Source organism: Canis lupus, chromosome 1 (genome assembly GCF_011100685.1).
Source record: "Canis lupus familiaris isolate Mischka breed German Shepherd chromosome 1, alternate assembly UU_Cfam_GSD_1.0, whole genome shotgun sequence".
Taxonomy (NCBI): Eukaryota; Metazoa; Chordata; class Mammalia; order Carnivora; family Canidae; genus Canis; species Canis lupus.
This window is the reverse complement of record NC_049222.1, coordinates 105,239,167-105,261,725: the sequence shown is the minus strand read 5'-3', so window position 1 is coordinate 105,261,725 and position 22,559 is coordinate 105,239,167. Positions and strand designations below refer to the sequence as shown.

The 22,559-nt window shown below is 39.7% G+C and overlaps 1 long non-coding RNA gene across 4 annotated transcripts in view; it reads left to right on the top strand.

The window, feature by feature from the left end:
- Positions 1-22,559, top strand: part of LOC119875996 — an 80,885-nt gene that overhangs the window by 17,039 nt on the left and 41,287 nt on the right. For all 4 annotated transcript variants that reach the window (XR_005354491.1, XR_005354490.1, XR_005354489.1 and 1 more), the window contains exon 2: positions 20,664-20,886. This is a non-coding gene — a long non-coding RNA (uncharacterized LOC119875996). The remainder of the gene's footprint in view (positions 1-20,663; positions 20,887-22,559) is intronic.

Below are 22,559 nucleotides of genomic sequence, written 5' to 3'. Positions count from 1 at the left end.
CCACGTCAGGCTCCCGGCATGGAGCCTGCTTCTCCCTCTGCCTATGTCTCTGCCTCTCTCTCTCTCTCTGTGTGTGACTATCATAAATAAAAAAAAAAAAAAAAAAAAATAAGACATTTAATTTGTTTTTCTCCTGTCAATCTTTTTTAGCCAAGAACCCAGAAGGGCAGTGGGAAAATTATTTTTCCTCCCTGCACTAAATTATTACCAAAAAATGAAAGAAAGAAAACAATGAGAATTTCCTCTGAAGTACCACTCCATGCTTGCTTTCTGTATTCCTCCCATCTACCTTTGTTTAGATCCTATTTTATACAATCAGTGTTAGAGAAAAAGAAGGAACAGAAAGGCTGAGCCCAGCATCTATATCCTCAGGGAACTATGAGACACCTAGTACCAACTCCTACTAAAGTATTAGGATGATTAATTCACATACATGTGCCTGAGGTTTCCAGCATATTGCATGATACCCTATGTGCCTGCACAGAGTAAATGCTCAATAAACACTGCATTAATGATGGATCTATATTATTTTCCAAATATAGACTTACTTAGACATTACTGTCTTCTCTATTCTTCTGTTAGCGCCAAAGGGCCAACAAAGAATGTGATGTTTCAAGACTGTGATTAGTAGTCTTCAATGGGAACCAAGAGAATTTGTATTGCGATGAGTTTGAGAAGATCAGATGTGCTGTGTCTGTTTTCTCTAGTTTAGTGCTTTGATTAAGGGTCTATGTGAAAGAAGACTTAAACTACCTCAGGCTATACCTCCTAATTACTTTTTCTTTCAAGCTTATCTTTTAACTCAGGGAAAAGACCAGGTAGGCGAAACATTTCCTGATAGGAATCAAAACTACCCCTTAAGTAATAGAATCCTCTTGATTCATCCCAAGACAATGATCAACCTCATCTTTAGTGTTCAGCTGCATGTACCCATTGACTTTGGTCCTACATTTTTCTTATATAAACCTATTAGTATTTTCAGCATTCTGGAGGTGGCCTTTAGCATGCTATTTTGTTTTCCTAGTGTTGGCCTCACTGAAGTGAATTCCTTTCTTGTTTCACCACCACTAGTCTCTCTGCCTTTGGATTTTGTTAATGGTGAGTGGCCAAACCTACTGTGCTTGAGACCTCTGGAGCCAGATGCTCTTGCACCTTAAGCTTTGGTTACAATTTTTGTTGAACCAGCCATGGGCTGTGCTTTTGATTTGTCCAGCTCCCTTGAGATTGTCCAGATGGAGCAGTTGGCCAGAACAGCATGCCAAAACTCACTCATTTCTTTCCTGAGCTAATAATGGATCAGAGCTAGCTACTTGAGGCTAGTTGACCCTGGGTTGAGGGAGTGAGAACAGACCCTTGCAGCTGCTGAAACTTGTTTTGTTTCAAGTTTCAGTTAGGTGCTCCGAACTGCCATTGACTCCTTAACCACATTTGGTGAAACAGAAAATGGAATTATAAGTAGTGGGTCCTAAAGTTTTGGCTCCTGGTAAGTTCCCTCAATAAGTATACATAGAACTCTGCCCTTCTTTGGCTCCCTGCTGTTGTGTGGTTTTGAATCACTTGTTTTGGATTTTAGTGAACCATTTGTTTCAGGTTTTTGTAATGCATTTGTTCAAGCTTACATAGCTTGGGTTGTGGCAGGGACCATAGTAATTTGTAAGATACCATTGGAAAAAGGAACAGATGTGGCATAAATGGGAATGTAGAGTATACATTTGGGAAGATCTCTGTTGGAAATTGTGTGTGTGTGTGTGTGTGTGTGTGTGTGTGTGTGTGTGTGTGAATGAAAATGGGGAATGGTAACTGTCCTCTCTCAAACCTCCTAGGGAGAATACTGGCTGATTGGTGGGGTTTGGGGGAGGCTTTTGTGGGGGGGTTCTTCGTATTTTTGTCTTTTAGTTATTAAACCAAGACCAAGAAAAAGTGATTTTTTTTTTTTTTTTTTGTCGTAACTCCACCTTATCATGTATATGTTATGCTTAGAAGAAAGATGGCCACTTAGTGGATCTCTTGGATTTCTTCCTCCTAATATGGTGCCTCCAAGTACAGGGTTTTATTTTGGCTCTTTTAGCTTTCTAAGAAGCTGTTTGGTTCAGTTGGTGAATCTCCCAGCTCTTGGGGAAGAAGGAGTGCTATAAGATACTCTCCTTGCTTCATTTAGTTTAGTTTTCTTTCTTCTGTGTTCTTTTTGAACTTTTGCCTAGTTAGAGGGGGAATGTTCTTTCTCTTTCCATAGTAAGTCCATTTGGACATATTTTTGAATGAATGGTGCAGAAAGCCAAAAAGGAACCTGAGAAAAAGCCTGTTTTGCAAGAGGGAGAAACAGTAGACAGACATAAGGGAATGTTAGCCCAAAATTAAACACAGTCTTTGATTCTGCCTCCCCGTCCTTCTGGTGCTGCTCATATTGTTGGCCTTTATACCATCCCCAGCACCTCCAACAACCTTGGCTTCTGTACCTCCTCCCCTTACTATTCTACCCTCACGGAAACCTCCTTTTGAGGTTCAAATGGAAGCACTTCTCAGATCAACATGAATAGACCCAGAGGCGCTCCTGGACTTACACCTCCCACTTCAGATTTCCTCACAAGAGCCCCAAGGTAAAACTGACAATAGGGAACAAATTAATTGACTTTTTTAGTAGTCATAGATTTAACATATTTGGTATTGAAGCTTATTCAAGTTTGTTGGTTTAATTAAAATAGCTGTTTCATTATAGTTATCAGCATTAAATATAAAAATTATGTTGTGGGTGCCTGGGTGGCTCACTTAGTTAAGCCTCTGACTTTGGCTCAGGTCCTGATCCTGCATGTACCCATTGGGATCCTGGGATGGAGTCCTGCATTGGGCTCCTCGTGGGGACCCTGCTTCTCCTCTCACTCGTCTCCTCCTGCCTGCTTATGCTCTGTCTCCCTTTCTCTCAAATAAATAGTCTTAAAAAAATTCTATTATACCTAAAATTATTAGTTATATTAGTCTTATCTCTGTTACTATCCATGTCATGGAAATAATGGTTCATTTTGTCTGTCTTATGATGTTTTCATGGGTAATTGTTAATTTTTTTTTCTGACTCCTTCATATGATGAAGCAAAGGAGAGGGCAGCCTTTTGTGCATTTCAGTATTCTTCTGCCTCTGGCCGTGCTGAAGCTTTTAAAAGCTTACAGGTGTGATTTCTGTACATAATATCTGGAGAGCAGAAGGGAGAGGAAGAAATGGCTGCTTCTCAGGTAAATCTTGTCTTGATTTAGCTCAGGGGCTTTGTCCTCATTTCTTTTCTTTTCTTTTTTTTTTTTTTTTTTTTTTTTAAGATTTTGTTTATTCATGAGAGACACACAGAGAGAGAAGCAGAGACATAGGCAGAGAGAGAAGCAGGTTCCATGCAAGGAGCCTGATGTGGGACTCCAGGACCATGCCCTGGGCCGAAGGCAGGTGCTAAACTGCTGAGCCATCCAGGGCTCCCCTGTCCTCATTTCTTACTGAAATGTCATATAGTTAGAACTTGCAAAAATTTACTTCTCTACCTCTTGAGGATCTTGTCTAGGAAATTTGTTTTTTATGATAGTAAGTGCTTTAGAGATTCCTCGTTGATATCCTGGGGCCATCTCTCCATTCTCTTGAACCAAGTTCTATACAGCCTGAGGAATTTCTACTATGAATTCATGACCTATAACTATTCAAAATATTTACCTCTGTGACAGATCAGCATGGGGATATATGGATACTCAAGATTCTCACTGAAGATGGGTTGGGTTTGGGATTCCAGTGAAGGAGGAGAATATATAATATTTAGGTTCTGTCTGGGTGTGGCCTGAGTCTATGTAAACTAGATTGAGGAAATGATGAAACCAACCAGGTGGCTACTGGGTCCCTAGAATAAATCAACATTCTGAAAAAGAAAGCTTTGCTGTCGAGATTGTTTTAAAGAAAGACCTACTGTTTAAAATACATTAAAGATTACAGGATATGAAAGCTGTCATTTGAAATATGCATAAAACTACTGTTTTCTTATGATTAGAATCCTATTATGAATTAATATTTTTTATTTGACAAACTGTTGAAGCAGTTATGAGTCCTTTTTTTTTTAAGATTTATTTATTTATGATAGACACAGAGAGAGAGAGAGAGAGAGAGAGAGAGGCAGAGACACAGGCAGAGGGAGGAGCAGGCTCCATGCCAGGAGCCCGATGCGGGACCCAATCCCAGGTCCCCAGGATCACGCCCTGGGCCAAAGGCAGGCACCAAACCGCTGAGCCACCCAGGGATCCCAGTTATGAGTCCTTGTATGTGCATCAGGCAGCTGATGTTAGTTTGTTTCATTACAGCTATTAATTTTGTTCACTTTGTTCAGGGTTTCTGTGCCAGGTTCCCCCTGTATAAAGTTAGTATTGTTCTTATTATCATTAATAAGGATCCGGAAGGGATTTACTGAAAGATGTGCATAAACCATCATATTTAATGTGGAAACTCCCATCTTCTAGTTTCTCTTTCTTGTGGTTTGCTTTGGAAAACAAAGGCCCTCACCCTTGATTACTGGAGATCCTGGCTTTTGTAGGTAAAGGTTCTCCTTTTTTTTTTTTAAAGATTTTATTTTTACAGATCTAAAGCTCTTTCGATTTTATACTGATTAAATCAGTACTGCAGTAAAAAAAACAAAACAAAACAAAACAAAAAAAAAAAGATTTTATTCATTTATTCATGACAGACACAGAGAGAGAGAGGCAGAGACACAGGCAGAGGGAGAAGCAGGCTCCATGCAGGGAACCTGACGTGGGACTCGATCCCGGGTCTCCAGGATCATATCCCGGCCTGAAGGTGGCACCAAACCTCTGGGCCATCGGAGCTACCCTGTAGGTAAAGGTTCTAAATTAGTCATTGATCCTCTAGTTTTCCATTTTATTCCCTGAAATGTCATGTATATCTCTTCTTTATTATTTTGTTTTTATTTCCAGCAAAGGGAAACCAGCATTGTATAATTTCTGTATGTTCAAGTATCTTAAATTCTATAGTGTAACTCAGTACAAATGATGAAATCATTCCAAGGAAATAACTAGGCATTTGTTGGTGTAAAGAAAGAAATGTTAAGGTGAAACATCATGAATCTTTCCCTTTTTTAGGGTTTCTCTGTCACTCTAGATTACTGAGAATTCATTAAATGGCATAGAATATTGTTGCCAATATCTGTTCCTCATTTTTGATTCAGCAGTTCTTGAAAGTGGAGTTAAGGAACTGAAAATTGAAAATTCTTCCTAAGTATTCTAAAGAGTGCATCAGGGACGCCTGGGTGGCTCAGCAGTTGAGTGCCTTTGGCTCAAGGCGTGATCCCAGAGTCCGGGGATCAAGTCCAACATCGGGCTCCCTGCACAGAGCCTGCTTCTCCCTCCGCCCATGTCTCTGCTTCTCTCAGTGTGTGTCTCATGAATAAATAAATCTCTAAAGAGTATATCAGGAAACAGTGTTTGAAGAAATAATTAAAAAAAAAAAGAAATAATTTTCTATAACTTTCTGTAATGTGCTTTCTACTGAGCATAGTGTTGGATTTGAAATTGAAGGTTTTCCAGCAAGAGTCCTCTTTCTTTTTTTTCTTATGAACCGGTTTTGTTGTCTCTAGGCTGAATCTGGTCACCTTGTTTGGAAAAAGAAAGTACATAAACAGAAAGGAGACAGTAGCCACATACCCGTTAGATGGTGAGAATAAATGAAGCAGATGACACAGGTGAGGGCCAAAAGTCAAAGGAGAAAACTGTACCTTAAAAATGTGGTTTGGGAAGCTCTGCTTGAATGGAATGATTCTGGAATGGAAGCCTAGGTTTAATTCTCAGGTGGTAACAGAGGAACATCTTCTATCTCACTCTTTACAAGCTCCTACATCCTCTAAGGATTTACCTTCTGTTCCAGTGTCTTCCATGGCATTCACAGTGAGAGTTGAAAGCCTCTCCATGGCCACTGAGGGTCTATATGATCTGATTGTTCTTCCATTGTTTCTGGGGGCATATGAAAATCTGTGTGTGTGTGTGTGTGTGTGTGTGTATGGAGTTTCTCAGTGATGGCCCCAATGTGATTTATTCCTCTCTTATTTTGAGGTGTATTTGTCTTCTGGAGACACAAATTCTGATACAACATCAGGAATATGGGTTAGATTAACCCCCCCTTACCAAATTTTATGCAGAGCAACCCTCTCCATGGAGGCTTCCCTATTGGCCAGACCCTGTACTCCATCCTCAGAAATGTACCTGGGAGCCTCACAGTATTTACTTTGGCCTCACAATGGAGTATCCCGGATCACATCATTAAGATTTAAATGATGCTAGGTCCCATCAAGTACCAAATGCCATTATCTTGTGTTGGAACACTGAAGATGGTAGTTGTGAAAACTACATAGGGGATTCCAATGGGAAGCCAAAAGTGAGAATGACTTTGCTAAACATTGCTTGTCAGAATTTCACGAACATAGGAATCTCTTGAGGTTCCCATTAAAAGCAGTCTGGATTCCCACACTCAGAGATTTTGATTCCCTAGATCTGAGATAGGCTCACTGATTTTTTTTGAAGATTTTATTTTATTTGTGAGAGACACACAGAAACATAGGCAGAGAGAGAAGCAGGCTCCATGCAGGGATCCTGATGCAGAACTCAATCCTGGGACTCCAGGATCATGCCCTGGGCCAAAGATAGGCGCTCAACGGCTGAGCCACCCAGGCATCCCTCATTAATTGGTATTTTTAACAGCCGTTGAGGTTCATTTTATTTCTAGTAGCCCTAAGCGAGAGAAAGCTGTCCTGCTATTATACCAGCATCCTATCTGAACACATACACTGCTTATTCCCAGTAAAGATCACTAACAGCTACTCTGCTCACTTGCTGCAGTTTGGGAAGTTTAAAGTTTTTTTTTTTTATGATAGTCACACAGAGAGAAAGAGAGAGGCAGAGACATAGGCAGAGGGAGAAGCAGCCTCCATGCACCGGGAGCCCGATGTGGGATTCGATCCTGGGTCTCCAGGATCGTGCCCTGGGCCAAAGGCAGATGCCAAACTGCTACGCCACCCAGGGATCCCAGTTTGGGAAGTTTAAATAGGCTGTTTGTGACTAGGCTGTTTTTAGGGGAAAAAAAATTGTACTCTATGGGTTTAGTGTTTACTGAGTATCTACTACATGCTCACAGGTATTTGAGGATGCATTGTGTCCAGGATGTTGTGCTGGATGTCATAAATACATTATCTGAGTTAATCTTTGAAATACCCTGGGAATTGGGTATTATGTGTCCATTTTTCCCAGGAAGATTAGGATACTGAGTTTGCCTTCCTGGGAGTAGAGATGCTCTCCCTTTTCATTATCAGTAATCATAAAAATTGTGTTGGATTTAATGGCAGAAATACAGACATTACACTGGCAGATAAAGGGTAGATTAGAGGTTCTGAGGGAAATTTGATGGTTCATTCATTTGTATATGTGTATTTTGTTCATTTTTTACGTATGGACTACCAGTGGACACCCCAGTAATGGAAGATGGGATGCTACCTGTTACTTTGGAAGTTTTGTTTTAACAAGAAAGGTGAAACTGACTCACCAAATTTTAAGTCCTTTGTTCACCTTTAGCTGAGTCTGAGCCTCAGAAAAGTGTGAATGTGAACTCAGGCCACCTAAGAGGTGGAGCTGGCAGGAACTCTGTTCCCTGAGCTGTTCTGAGAAGGGAGGGTCAGGGACTGTGGTGGAGCTGTGGGGGGCAGTTTTGTAATCTGAGGTCATTTTCGACAGAATTTGAACTGACAGTTCTCTCTTAGGCTCTGCATACTCCATTTTTTTTTTTAATTTTTATTTATTTATGATAGTCACACAGAGAAAGAGAGAAGCAGAGACAGAAGCAGGCTCCATGCACTGGGAGCCTGACGTGGGATTCGATCCCAGGTCTCCAGGATCACGCCCTGGGCCAAAGGCAGGCGCTAAACCACAGCGCCACCCGGGGATCCCTGCATACTCCATTTTGATACAAGGATGTATCTGGATGCAAATTATGGGCAGCTGAGCTCTGTGCCCACAATGCTAGGCCCGAACTATGAAACAGAAATCCGGCGTGATTATAAGATGGGATTGATGGGTGCCTTATGCATTTATATTACACAGGGTGACACGGGGTGGCTGGTCCCAGATCCCCCGTCTGCTCTGAGGTCCCCTGCATTGTGGATGTGTGGGATTCCTGTTCTTCAGGTGTTCACCCGTGTTCTCTGTGCATGTGTGGTTTTGGCACTAGGAAGACAGAAACGGGAGAGGGCATCAGAAACTCTGGGTATGATAATAGCATTGGTCAAAGGGAGGACTGGTCCATCCATCGACTCTGGTCCTAGATTGCCTAAACTGTGAACTCAGGTGTGTGGGTTTGGTTAAGATGGGATTCAGAGCTAGTGCTCTGGAGAACCTGGGCTGGTGAAGGAAGGAAACCTGCAGTATGACTGCAGAATTTGGCTTTGAGAACAGCAATGCCCTCCGAGAGCCAGAAGGCATCTCTGCCAGAAGTCCTCTGTGCACATGTGCAGCACATGGTAGGAAACTATCTGCACAGGAGCTTTGTGGAGCCATTATCAAGAGTGAAATCTGAGCAAGTTGACAGCAATCGTGTTGGTGTGTTGTGCGCATGTGCACAGCGGGTGGAGTGGCACAGGGAAAAATGGCTTACTGAGTCTTCTTCCACGTTGCGAGTGGGCAAGATGTCTATAAGGTCAGATCAGTAAAGCGTTCAAAATGAAAGGTGGTAGGTAGTATTAAAAGATGAACTAATGATGTACATTCAGATTTTTAAGAATTAATTTGGCCAGTTAATCTGTATATTCAAATGGTTAGGTATGCTCCACCTGTAGGAGATAGCAGTAAGGTTTTTACAGAGAAGATATGGAAGCAAAGCAAAGACAGCGTCTGATTGGATGTACCTTAGGCAGTTGACTTATTTTTGGAAGGCCTAGTTGACTGTAATTACCTGTTGTTGTTTTTTTAAAGATTTTATTTATTTATTCATGAGAGACACACACAGAGGCAGAGACACAGGCAAAGGGAGAAGCAGGCCTCCTGCAAGGAGCTGGATGTGGGACTCAATCCCAGCTCAGGATCACACCCTGAGCTGAAGGCAGATGCTCAACTGCTGAGCCACCCAGGCATCCCCTAATTATCTGTTTATAAGTTCATTTTCTTCCATTCCAGTGCAGTGACTGTGAATTAAGGTGTGGTTTGCTTACTGAGGCTACCTAGGCCATTAGAGCCAGTTGAGTCTAATGGCTTTCCTGTTTAATTTCTTTAACAGTGGAAACACAGTTGGTAGCGATTAAGGTTTTTTTTTTTTTTTTTTTTTTTAAGATTTTCTTTATTTATTCATGAGAGACACACACAGAGAGAGAGAGGCAGAGACAGGCGGAGGGAGGAGAAGCAGGCACCATGCAGGGAGCCCTATGTGGGACTGGATCCCAGGACTCCAGGATCACACCCTGAGCCAAAGGCAGACACTTAACTGCTGAGTCACCCAGGTGTCCCAGAATATTAAAGGTTTTTAAACCCATTTGCAAGGGTAGTTCAGCAATTTTCCATCTACTGTAAGAATGCACGGTCATGATGGTGCAACAGTCTCATGTCCCAGAACCACCCAGTAAGTCACATGTGTACGAATCAAAGATCCACATTTCATGATGTATGTAATAGCAGAAGATAGATAACATTCAACTATGTAATTGTATAAACAAGAGTATTTCAACAAGGTTGTTACATTTACAATTATTGTGGGATATGATGTGTTTTTTGTGTTGCTGCAGATCCATTTCTAGGTGTAAAAATGCCACCTCCATGTAGCATTGTTTAAGGAGAGCAATTTATTTTTTTTTAATTTTTTTTAAAAATTTTTATTTATTTATGATAGTCACAGAGAGAGAGAGAGAGGCAGAGAGGCAGAGACATAGGCAGAGGGAGAAGCAGGCTCCATGCACCACGAGCCCGACGTGGGATTCGATCCCGGGTCTCCAGGATCGCGCCCTGGGCCAAAGGCAGGCGCTAAACCGCTGCGCCACCCAGGGATCCCAAGGAGAGCAATTTGATCTACATTAAGTTTGATATGAAATATTTATGTAAACATTGAACCAGGTATAAAATATTTTAGTGCCTGTGTGTGTTATACTTTGAAGTTGCATAAGAGGGAGGATCCACCTAAACCTGACAAGGTATTATTACTGAACATCAAACTATTATTGATTAGGGTAATTTAATGAGGATTTTTACTTTAAATATTTTATAAATTAATTTAAAAAAATTTTTTTAAATTTTTATTTAAAATCAATGTTTCATGAGGCATTGAATCTTCTCAGAACCTCTGGGTCAGCAGTCACTTCCAGGATCATTCAGGTTGTTGGTAAAAACCATTTTCTTCTAATGGTTCCCATGTGACCCCCTGGTTATGCATGGTTATCCCAAAACAAGAGAGAAAATACTGACTCTCATTGTTTTCTCAAAATTTGACCTATGGTCCTTTACTGTATATTCAATTGGAAGGGTTTCTGGGTATTTTATATAAGTAAGGTTATTGCCTCATGGGCTGAAATTAGAAATTGTTGACAATTGTGAGTCAAGTGCAAATCAGAGAATTAAATGAGTAGGAAAATGAATTAGTAGCCTCCATTTGAACCCCTACAACTTCCATTACCCCCAGCTCCACCCCTCCTCTCTATCCCCCATTGTGACCTCAATATCTTCACTCTCCTAACTTTAGATATCTATGAGACCTCAGGCTTGCCCTGCAAATGACCCTCTAGTCTTCTTCATAGCTCTTCTAGTCCATCATGTGCAATTTAGACCTCTATACCAATAAACTACTTTATGCCTGATCCTAGAGGCCTCAGCTTAAACTTCCTCCCCTTCTGTTGCCCCCAAATCTTCCATCCTCCGATCTTTCCTCCTCCTGCCATTTATCTTCCCCCCCATCCCGTGACTTCAGCGCATTTATTGTGTCTTTTATGTTCACTGCCATCATTTATCAGGAGGCCTTAGTTTTCTTATGACCCTGTACCCATTACCCCCAACCCTATACTCCCTCTTTCTCATGGGCCCTTAAGCCTACTGATTCCCATTGTTCTCCCAGCTCTAATGATCCCTCTCTACCCATGTTAAATCCCTGTGCCCATTATATTCCTCAGGCCTGATCTTTTCTTCCCACCATTCATCTCTGGTTAGACCACTGAATACCCTCAGGATTGCATTCATAAGCAGCCATCCCCCTTCTACCCCTGTGTTCTTTAACCCTTCATGAGCAATAAGGTTTGCATGCCTTTGACCCAGCCTTGCCTTTGAACTCCCTTTTGCCAGTAAATTCTTCATCCATTATTCCCTTCCTTCTCATGATTTCCATCACCCTCTTATTCCTTCAACACACATATGCCTCATATCCTTAATGCTCCTGCATATACCCACCCCCAACCTTAAAACCTGTAGTGCACTTTAATCTCTCAGTGACATTTAACTGCCTAGTGCCCTTTAGTCCTGTTGTGGGTTACATAGTGTGCCTCAAATATGCTCAAGTCCTAATTCACAGTACCTGTAATTATATCTTATTGGGCAAGTAGGATCTTTCCAGATGTGACTAAGTGGATACAAAGTCATACTGGATTTGAGTAAGCCTGAATTCAGTGGCTGGTGTCCTATAACAGAGAAATTTAGACACACACACGGAACAGTGTGTGACGATGAAGGCGAGACTGAGTAATGCATCTACTAGCCGAGGAAGGCCAAGGATACCTGACAGTCTCTAGAAGTTAGGAAGAGGGAAGACTCCATTCTTGAGATGAAGTGTAGCCCTGCCAACAGCTTGACTTCTGCCAACAGCTTGACTTCAGATATCTAAGAACCTCCAGAACTGTGAGACACTAATTTTTTGGTTTGTTAAGCCACCTAGTTATGGTAATTTGTTACAGCAGCCCTTGGAAACTAACATAGTTCCTGTCCTCTCTTATTCTGTGGCTCTGTTACCCCAAGCCCTGAGACTCTGCAGCTCCATTTATCCCTGTGCCCCTCATTCTTACCCCCACCCCATATCACTACTTGTCTTCATGCCATGTACTTCAACCTAAAGTGGCACTGCTCCTTACTCTTTCAGTGGCACACTTTGTGAATATAGTCCTTGTGGAGTTCTGCTATGTTGGAAGGAGTATAAAGAGTGGAAAGAGCTTTTGTTTTTGGACATCCAGGGGACTGTAGTTAATCCTATTTTTTTCCATATACAAACACTTCTATCATGTGATTGGATGAGATTTTTGTGAACCTGAGCGTGACTGTGAGTTTGTCATCATAAGTATGTTTCATTATGGGTATGTTGAGAGGGAGTCTGTATGTGGTGTTTCTGCATTGGTGTTTGTGAATGTGGAGTGTGTGAGTATGCAAGTGACTGTGTGTGAGTATATGTGATTATGTATTTGAATGTTAATTCAGGCTTGTGTTTGTACCTGTGTGTAGATGTGGTCTCTGTCTGTGTGTATAGAATATAAATTGTATCCTATTATGGCTCTAATCCATGCTTTGGCAATTGTGGTGACTTTGGGAAGGAGACAGGGATCAAATGTAGATATGTTTCCTTGAAATTTGAAAGGATTGAAGGTTATTTCTTCAATTTCAGTAAGTAGAACTAAAGCCTATTACAGAAATGTGAGAACCCACGTTAAGAGCACCATTAGAAACTCAGTAGAAATGACTTAATGATATTTTTTAAAATAGCAGAATCAGCTTTTTTCCCCCTGCTTATTAAACCATTTTTTCCTAGTTCATTTTTGTGAGAGCCTCTTTTATAACATTCGCAGTTATCATGGATATTCTGTTTAGAATTGCTATTAATCCTAGGATCAATATTGTTAGATTATATTTTCCCACCAAATGTCCATATTATTTAATTTCCAAACTGATTTTCATGGAATTGTACAAATCAGCATAACAAATTGTCATTTCATATTAATTGTATTGGTACTGAAATCGCCACTCAGAATGTTTGTATGATTACTTTTCTCTGTTGAAGAATTATGGCACAAGTATGTGGTTAGAAAATGAGGAAAGAACTCAGGTTGCAGCAGAAGAATTTATCAGGGAAATATAGAATCCAGTAAAACACAAGTTTTTTGCTTACCCCTCATATGTCATCCTCAGCATGGTCTGCTCCCCTTCGTATGAGAAGCCTTTTGCTTTCCAGGGATGATGGAAAGGATGGCGTTTCTTTGCAAATCCTAACAATCTGTTCAGATGTGTATGACCTTATGATTGAAACTTTGTAATTTAATTTGGCTTTGTATGTCTCCAAACTCATTTTGTGGTTTTCCTTTATGGCACTGGATGATATAAATATATAATGCATATACATATATACAGATCTATATACATATATATGTTCATGTATACTTGTACTAATGACATAAATGATTATCATTATGTGAAATTAAATTTTCTGTCTTTTTTGAGTGCCTATATTTGATTCAGGTTTATAGTGTTATTATAGAGAGAGCAGTATTAAAATATTTCCTAGGATTGAAGGGATATCCATTATACTCCCATAGAATTCCACAAGTCACAAGCTCCCCATAAACAAAATGTCTTCTAGTTAAATGGCTATTTAGAACCTACTCCAGGTTTAATGACAAACTTCATTATAACCTTTATCAGTTTGAAGACCATGAGGGTGAAACCCAGAAAGTCATAAAACGACCATGGTCAATTGACATATCACTAAATGGGGGGGGGGTACCTTTTTTTTTTTTTTTTTAAGGATTTTATTTATTTATTCATGAGAGACACAGAGAAAGAGAGAGAGAGGCAGAGACACAGGCAGAGGGAGAAGCAGGCTCCATGCAGGGAGCCCGACATGAGACTCGATCCTGGGTCTCCAGGATCACACCCTGGGCTATAGGCAGGTGCTAAACCACTGAGCCACCCAGGGATCCCCAAAAATTACCTTTTATAGATCCCTGAATTATGCCATTTGATCCATGACTGTGCACTTGTACATTTTTGGTAGTCATTGGATATCTTTGAAAGATCAGCAAGCACATTTTTGTGTGTTCTCCTTTGATATATATGGCCATTTTTTATGAGTATAATTTAAATACCTAATAATATTTTATCATAACTTTATATTTCAAATGAATAACCTCTCTCTAAGATGGATTGTGCAATCACTTTTCAACCTTTTGGCTAAGATTGAGTATAGATAGATTGTGCAAAACTTGTTGACCTACCATTCTGTGGTAGGCACTTCTAAATTTGCCATCCAGCCAAACCCCAGCCTACTTATGTCTTTGTTCCATGGCTCCATTGTTTTCTTCAGTTGCTTGAATGACCATCTCATATATGCCTTTTTATTGATAGAATTGTCTTAAATTCTCATACCTAGTTAACATTGGGAAAACTTTCATTTGTTACATTGAAAATTATAGTGCTCAAGTATTTCTCTATATTTTCCAGATTGTTGTAGGACCTAATGTTTTATGAACGCATAAGACTGAACTTTTCCATGGTAAACATTAATAAAATCTGAATTATACAAGTCTGTAATAAATAACATTTCCATTAGAACTGCTATTACAGCTTACTTTTTGAGGCAAAGCTAGTCTGTCTTAATCAATATAGCTAGCTTTAATGTGTTCAAAGCTAGAACCTAGGACTCAGTGGGAGATAAATGAATAAACATCTGAACATTGTATAAAACACAGAATGTACATCTCTCTGATTGTATTAGGGGATTGGCATTCCGTATCCTGTCCCAGCAGAGCCCAGATAGACTGGAGTCATGACTCATGAGAAGAAAGGGGCAGACAGTGGGAAACTTGCAGCAAATAGTGCAGAAATAACTCACCATCAACCAATTGGGATCATTAACAAGAACAATACACACATGGAGGAGACAGTGTACAATGATATAAAGGTGCTTAGCAGGACAGGGATGCTCTGGGTAGCTCTGGTCTCTGGGAAAGATCTGGGGAAAACACTATTTCTGTGAATGTGTTTGACTTTCTTTTGCCTGGACAGCATGAAAATCATGAAGCCACTGCTCCACATCATGAGCCCCAAAGGTAAAACATCAGGAAATAATAGCCATGTACAAATATTGGCATTGTGATTTCTCCTTGAACTGTAGCAGAACAGTATCCAAATCTTTCTTTGTGATGTTTTTGCTGCTCAATTTAAATTAAAATTTAACAGCATGCATAGCATCCAGTTAAGGAACATCTAGAATTCAGTGTGCTTGGGAGACTTCTCCTTAAACTCTGCCTACCTGTAGTTCTAGGGACTGACTACGATTGCCTGAAAGTCACTCAAGAGGCCTTTGCCCATTTTGCGAATGTAGAACACAAGTTTATATCCAAAACCATTAAGAAAATCTTTCATCCCCAAACTTGCCATTGTCTGAGTGACTTTTTATTTTTTTATTTTATTTATTCATGAGAGACACATGGAGAGAGGCAGAGACATAGAGTGAGAAGCAGGCTCCCTGTAAGGAGTGCAATGTGGGACTCCATCCCAGGGCCCCCGGATCATGTCCTGAGCTGAAGGCAGATGCTCAACCACTGAGCCACCCAGGCATCTCTGAATGACTCTTTTAGAAAGAATAACCAAGGAATTGGTTATAGTCAGGTATTTGAAAAACAGATCTGTAGACCTTAACCTGCATCGGGTGGGGGGGGGGGGAGTCTATTAATGGTAAAGAAGAGAGAGATTCTCCAGAATTCCAACTATAGTATAGTTAGAAATATTCCTGTTGTGTAGTGTCTGGAGACCATACTGCTGGTTTCCAGATGACTGATATTCCTCTTTATGGCCAGAAATCCTTGCATGGATGTAAGAGACAGGAATTATGTGGACATGTCAGCTGAAAAACCAATATTTTTCATTTACTACTATTTCCTACTTAAGAAATATACTAAAATTTAGGTTCTTCTGTTAAGAGGGTTCCATTCCTTACAACAGTAACCTTTAACAATTTGTATGAATGACTATTATGAAATACTCCACAAGTATTTTAAAAATCTTTATAGCTCTCTGATACAGGTACACACATGGTTTTATTTGCAGATAAAAATGAAAGTAGATACACAATGTTTAGCCCGTTTGTGAAAGTGCACACACTGCTTAGGGGCAGAGTGGCTGGGATTGTAGTAAACACAATTCTTTTTTTTTTTTAAACACAATTCTTAACTGTTGTGCTGTACTAATAAGAACTGGCTTTTCAAATAATTCTGAGCTATGTTCTGTTTTTTAGACAGACATTTTATTTTAGGTTGATAGTGTTTTAAATAATTTTTTGTTTTCACAAGTTTTTTATGCAGAAATTTTTTTTAAGATTTTATTTTTATTTATTCATGAGAGACAGAGAGAGGGGTAGAGAAATAGGCAGAGGGAGAAGCAGGCTCCCTGTAGGGAGCCTGATGTGGGACTCAATCCCAGGACCCTAGGATCACGACCTGAGCCAAAGGCAGACATTTAACCACTGAGCCACCCAGGTGCTCCTATGCAGAAATATTTTCTATAGGTCAGTATCAACTATGAATAGAGATTTGGAGTTCTTAAGTTAGGTGAACTATTGATATATATAACAGTAGAGTCTGCCCCATGACCAACTTGGATTTCATGAAAACAGATTGACTCAATTATTAGACAAGACTGCTTTGCTTGTGTGCCAGGGTCAAAGTGCAATGTTAGATATCATAGTAAATGAACAATAATATCACATTATGAAACAATGTGATACCCTAACTGTGAGGCATGAAACTTTAGTCTCTAAAACAATATTGTGTAGAAATCAAGTTATGGGGCAGCCCAGGTGGCTCAGTGGTTTAGTGCCGCCTTCAGCCCAGGGCGTGATCCTGGGGACCCAGGATCGAGTCCCACATCGGGCTCCCTGCATGGAGCCTGCTTCTGCCTGTGTCTCTGCCTCTCTGTCTGTGTGTATTCTCATGAATAAATAAAAAAAATCTTTTTAAAAAAATTTTAAGAAAAGGGGATCCCTGGGTGGCGCAGTGGTTTAGTGCCTGCCTTTGGCCCAGGGCGCGATCCTGGAGACCCGGGATCGAATCCCACGTCGGGCTCCCGGTGCATGGAGCCTGCTTCTCTCTCTGCCTGTGTCTCTGCCTCTCTCTCTCTCTCTCTCTCTCTCTCTCTCTCTCTGTGTGTGTGACTATCATAAATAAATTTTTAAAAATTTTAAATTAAAAAAAATAAAAAAAAAGAAATGAAGTTATGAGCATTATCAGATTACCTGTTCCTCTATTCACATCTGAGTTAAATAAAACTATTACAAAATGAGATGTGTGAAATCTTGTACATGGTAGAAAGTTGTAGAGAGGGACGCCTACGTGGCTCAGGGGTTGAGCATCTGCCTTCCATCCCGGGCATGGTCCTGAGTCCCGGGATTGGGTCCTACATCGGGCTCCCTGTGGGGAGCCTGCTTCTCTTTCTGCCTATGTCTCTGTGTCTCTCATGAATAAATAAAGTTAAAAAAAAAAAAAGTTGTAGAGAAATACATGCTGAGCTTAATTTTGATACCAAAATATTTTTAAACCAGAGAAAATCTCTTAATACATTTGAACTTGGAAACTTCTCTATGCAACATACAACACAGTGTTTTGTTTTTGTTTTTGTTTTTTTTTTAATTTTTATTTATTTATGATAGTCAGAGAGAGAGAGAGAGAGGCAGAGACACAGGCAGAGGGAGAAGCAGGCTCCATGCACCGGGAGCCCGACGTGGGATTCGATCCTAGGTCTCCAGGATCGCGCCCTGGGCCAAAGGCAGGCGCCAAACCACTGCGCCACCCAGGGATCCCCAACACAGTGTTTTTTAAATACTTTCCCCCTAAATTCTATTTTCAAGTCTCTCTAATAATCTGAAAACAGATGTTCCAGTAGAGACAGAATCAATGTCTCCCTTACGTGCATCCTAACCCATAATTAGAGAAAAATATTTCTATTTCAGAAACTGTCACTCAAAACTGTTCTTTTTTTTAAATTTTTTTTTTTTTATTTATTTATGATAGTCACACAGAGAGAGAGAGAGAGAGGCAGAGACACAGGCAGAGGGAGAAGCAGGCTCCATGCCAGGAGCCTGACGTGGGATTCGATCCCGGGTCTCCAGGATCACGCCCTGGGCCAAAGGCAGGCGCCAAACCGCTGCGCCACCCAGGGATCCCTCAAAACTGTTCTTGTATGTAGGATTACATGATTCTAAGAGATCGATCTTACTCATTATTACAGGCACAGATGTATTTTTTTAAAAAGGTTTTATTTATTTATTCGAGAAACAGGCAGAGACACACAGGCAGAGGGAGAAGCAGGCTCCATGCAGGGAGCCCGACATGGGACTCGATCCTGGGTCTCCAGGATCAGGCCCTGGGCTGAAGGTGGTGCTAAACCGTTAAACCACCTGGGCTGCCCAACGCAGGTGTATTGCAGGCACCTTTCAGTAATCCTGAGAAGTTAGTCTAGGTGAACTGAAGAGATTGATTTAAGAACTGTAATCCTTGAGCATTTATTTATTAATGAGAGACGCAGAGAGGCAGAGACACGGGCAGAAGGAGAAGCAGGCTCCATGGCAGGGAGCCTGACGTGGGACTTGATCCCAGGTCTACAGGATCAGGCCCTGGGCTGAGGCAGCGCTAAACCGCTGAGCCACCCGGGCTGCCCAAGGATACATATTTTTAAAACATTAAGAAATTATTTGACTCATAGAAAAGGCTGAACTGAATCATTAAAAAAAACTGTAACTCTGTACCCATCAAACAATAACTCTTTTCCTATTCTCTCCAGTCCCTGTCAACCACCATTCTATTTACTACCTCCGTTAATTTGATTATTCTAGGTATCTCATATAAGTAGAATGATTTTCGTGGCTGGCTTATTTCTCTTAGCTTAATGTCTTCAAGCGTCATCCAAGTTGTGGCATGTGTCAGAATTTCTTCCTTTAAGGCTCAGTAATCAGTAATAATTATTGTAAGTATGTATCAGAATATCCAATTAATGTAATGATGACAGACACTTGGATTTTTTCCCACCTTTTGGCTGTTGTGAATAATACTGCTAAGAACATAGGTTTACAAATAGCTCTTTGAGACTGCTTTCAATTATTTTGGGTATCAGTACTTTTTCTATAGCAGCAGCACCAACTTACATTCCTATAAACAATGCACAGGGCTCCAATTTCTCCATATCCTTACCAACAGTTGCTGTTTTCGTGTGTGTATGTTTTAGATGTGAGGTGGTATCTCATTGTGGTCTTGCAGTCTCTTATGATTATTTTGTATGCTTATTGTTGGCAACTTCCTTTTGCTATATCTTTGTGCATATGTATTGTAAATAACTCCTAAAAGTGACTACTTTTTATTCTTCTGTATAATATACATGTGTATTTATAACTCCGAAAGGTTACTGCTTTTTATTCTTCTGTATAATATACATGTGTATTTATGTGTGCCTCTATGTAAGATTTATTATTCTACCCAAGGAGATTTTTCTTTTCTTTAAATCTGTACTTCCTATATAGGTAGTGTGCAATAATTTTTATTAATATACACTTTCCACATGTCTTGTTAGATTTGCTCCTATTTTAAACTGCAGCCTCATTTCTAAAATATCTTCTGGGTGCTTAGAATGTGCATAAACTATGTACTATATGCTTGTCATAGTATTTATAATATTTTGTCCAATTTTCTTACAATATTTGCCCATTGATTCTTTGGCCATACTCTTTAAACAGAGATGATTTTCTAGTGGTTAATTCTTTACTAATACCTCAAGGTGCTAAATAATATAGGTGTTAGGATTTCCCAGTGTTCTTTTTGACTTTGCAGGGAATTGATATATTTCTCAATAGTTAAACTAGCATTGGAAGTCAGTGACATTTCTTTGATTATGTTGATTATTTGGTGTTCATATCTCATTTTTATGACTTTAAAAGTGATATTTTCTAATAATGAAAAAATATTGTAGTCCTAGTATAAGATTCACTTAACCTCACTAGAAACTCTTAAATTTGCTAAAACTATATTTAATAATTTTGGACATCAAGGCATATATGAGATTTGTTAAATATATTTTTGAGAATTTTTTTATGGTTTGGGAAATTTTGAATAGCCTAAATGGCATGAATTTTAAAATCTTCAGTTTAGAATTTGTGCCTCTTCTTGCATCAACATTATTAAAATACGTATTTTTAGAGAACAAGTATGTCAAATAGACTTTTCCTATTTGCATCAATTGTATAAATCATGTCCAGTAATTTTTAATATAAGTTCATGGCATGTCCCCTTCACTTTTACTTTCACTCTTCTTGGAAAATTTTTCTCAAGCCCTTTGCATCCTTCCTTGTTTCTGTGGCTAACTTTTTTTAAAGTTTAGGAGACTAAGGGTGAACAGATAATTATATGTTGGGGACAGTGAACTTCTCAATTAAATGCACATGCTTCCTGTGGTTCTTTCATCTAGCAGATCACAGCATCTAAATATTTTCTGTTTCCACCATGTGGGAACTTGTCTGCTTACAGTTATTCTGGAAAAAGAAAACTTTTCCCATATACTTGACCTTGAATGCATAGTAGAAAATCTAATCACTTATGGGGATTGGGAAAGTTGTTTTTTTTTTTTTTTTTAGTTTTTGATGTTTAGTATCTCTGAAACTGCAGGTGAAGCGATACTGCATTTCTGCCAGGAGTTCACAGAATCACAAACCCAAAGTCTCCGAAAGTGGTGAAAGAAGAAAATTGCCAACCAAGAATACTCTACCTGGCATAGTTGTCCTTCAGAAGGAAGTTTCCCAGGCAAGTGAAGTCTGAAGGAGTTCATTAAGACTGGCCTTGTGAGAAATCTTAAAGGGACTTCAAGCTTTTCTGCTACTAACTAGTAAAGGTAAATACATAAATTCAGAATACTCTAATGTTGTGTTGGTGGTGGGTGAATCACCTAACTCTAGTATGAAAGTTGCAAGATAAAAGTATTAAAAATATTTATAACTTAAGTAATGTTAATGGATATATAAGGTAAAATATGTAAATTGTGACATCAAGACCAAAACATGGGGGAGGAAAGTAAAAAATGTAAAATTTTCTCAGCTTATCAATCTTCATGGTAACCACAAGTCAAAAACTTGGATTAGATTTAGGCATGCCAGACAGCAAATCATAAAGGGACAAAATGGCAATAGTAGTAAGCACATACCTATGAATAATTACATTAAATGTAAATGGACTAAATTCTCCCATCAAAAGACAGAGTGGCTAAATAGGTATAAATACAATATATATTATGTACAGGAGACTGATTTCAGCCTTAAAGACACATACAGACTGAAAATGAAAGATTGCAAAAGGATCTTCCATGAAAGTGTGGCCAGAGTTATAAAAGACTTTAAGACAAAGAGGGTCATTGTATACTGATAACAATGTCAAACAAGAGGATATAACATTTATAAATACTTATGCACCCATAGTGGGAACATCTAAATACATATATCAAGTATTAAGAGACAGGAATAAAATAATAGGGGACTTCATCCAGGCAGAAAATCAATAAGGAAACTTTGGACTTAAATTATATTATACCAGATGACATCAACAGACAATTGTACAACGTTCTATCCAACAACATCAGAATGCAAATTCTTAGGCACACATGGAACATTCTCCAGGATGTAACATATGCTAGGCCAGAAAACCATATCAAGCCTCTTTTCTAAACACAGTGGTTAAAACTAGAAATCAAGGATGAGAAGAAGGCTGGAGGGATGCCTGGGGGGCTTAGTGGTTGAGTGTCTGCCTTTGGCTCAGGGTGTGATCGTGTGATCCGGGAGAGTCCCACACCGAGCTCCTTGCATGGAGCCTGCTTCTCCCTCTGCCTGTATCTCTGTCTCTCTCTTTCTCTGTGTCTCTCATGAATAAATAAATTAAAAAAAAAAAAGCTAGATAATTCCCACATATTTGTGGACTTAACATTTTGTAATTGAACAACATAGAAGAAGCCGTCAAAGGAATTAAAAAAATATCTTGAGGCAAATGAAAATGGAAATTCAAACTAAGCCCAAAGTTGGAAGAAAATTAGAGCAGAAATAGAGACCAAAAGAAAAGATTAATGAAACTAAGAAAATTGACAAACCCTTTGGCTAGACTTAGCAAGAAAAAAAGAAGATCTCCAGAAAAGAAAATTAGAAATAAGAGACAATAGACATCAATAAGAGACACTACAACAGACATCACACAAAGATCTAAAAGACTGCTACACTCTGGAGGGTATTATGCTGAGTGAAATAAGTCAGCTGGAGAAAGACAATCATCATATAATTTCACTCACATGTGGAATATAAAAAATAGTCAAAGGGACTATAAGGAAAAGGAGGGAAACTGAGTGGGAAAAAATTAGAGAGGATGACAAACCATGAGAGACTCCTAACTCTGGGAAACAAAGGGTTGCAGAAGAGCAGCCCGGTGGCACAGCAGTTTGGTGCTGCCTGCAGCCTGGGATGTGATCCTGGAGACCCAGGATCAAGTCCCACATCGGGCTCCCTGCATGGAGCCTGCTTCTCCCTC